The 1,192-nt window shown below is 42.6% G+C and overlaps 1 pseudogene; it reads right to left on the bottom strand.

Moving 5' to 3' along the window:
• Positions 1-452: 452 nt before the first annotated feature.
• LOC110284985 (large ribosomal subunit protein uL23 pseudogene) lies at positions 453-983 on the bottom strand (annotated as a pseudogene).
• Between the last annotated feature and the right edge of the window lie 209 nt (positions 984-1,192).

Genomic DNA, 1,192 nt, shown 5'->3' with positions numbered 1-1,192 from the left:
ACTTTATTTTATTTGAGAAACTGGGAAGAGGAGCGTGTCCATGATCTCTTTCTTAGCATGCTTGTTACTCATATGTATTAAGAATGGTAAATTTCCTACAGGAGTTTGGAGGAGTTGACTGCCTACTGACCTTGCTTTGCAACACAATCTAGCTGAAACAAAGGATGGGTCTGTGGGCTCTCCCTATATAAAAACACAGTGCTTAATATTAAACTTTGAGCCTTGATCAGAAACTTTGTCATTTACCTCTTTTCTTCACTAGGGATGGAGGATGGAGGATGGAGGATGAAGAGACAGATATGTATACAGATGGATAGTTAGATTTTAGATAGGTGATGCATACATACACGAATAGATACAGACACAGAAAATACATAGATATTAGTGATAATGGAAAATTGAGGGGCTCTGGTAGAATCCCCAGATGTTATTAGTGGAATTGGCATCCCCTCTTTTTTTTTTTTTTATGGTGAAAAAAAGTGTATATTTAGAATTAGCCATCTGGACTCAGTTTAGATGATCCCAATCTTGTTGGCAACATCTAGGGCATCATAATCAGGAGCCAAGCGAACATACGCCTTCTTCTCTCCATCGGGCCTTATCAGGGTACTGACTTTGGCCACATTAATGTCATAGAGTTTCTTGACAGCCTGTTTGATCTGATGCTTCTTGGCCTTGACATCCACAATGAACACAAGAGTGTTGTTGTCCTCTATTTTCTTCATGGCTGACTCAGTGGTCAGTGGGAATTTGATGATAGCATAGTGGTCAAGCTTGTTTCTCCTGGGCGCACTCTTCCGAGGATATTTTGGCTGCCTCCGGAGCCGCAGGGTCTTGGGCCGCCGGAAGGTGGGTGACGTTCGGATCTTCTTCTTTTTGTGGCTGTGGACGCCTTTCAGCACTGCCTTCTTAGCTTTCAAGGCCTTCGCTTTGGCTTCGGCTTTGGGAGGGGCAGGAGCTTCCTTCTTCGCTTTCGGCACCATCTTGGCGAAAAGCGGCATCCCCTCTTGATGTTATTAATCTTGTTCCCTTCTTGATGTTATTAGTCTTGTTAATAAAATAATTTAAGAATAGACTCAGAAGGAAACTGGGGAGAATATTACTATCATTCTAAAGAAAACCCCAGAGCAGGTAAGCCAGGGATCTTGGTATCTTCCTGGAGGAGAGAGATAGAGAAGAGAAAGAACCAAAG

The sequence above is a fragment of the Mus caroli genome, unplaced genomic scaffold (genome assembly GCF_978045245.1).
Source record: "Mus caroli unplaced genomic scaffold, Mus_caroli_1 scaffold_19, whole genome shotgun sequence".
Lineage (NCBI taxonomy): Eukaryota > Metazoa > Chordata > Mammalia > Rodentia > Muridae > Mus > Mus caroli.
The sequence above is the reverse complement of the archived record's forward strand: the minus strand, read 5'-3'. Positions and strand labels throughout refer to the sequence as shown.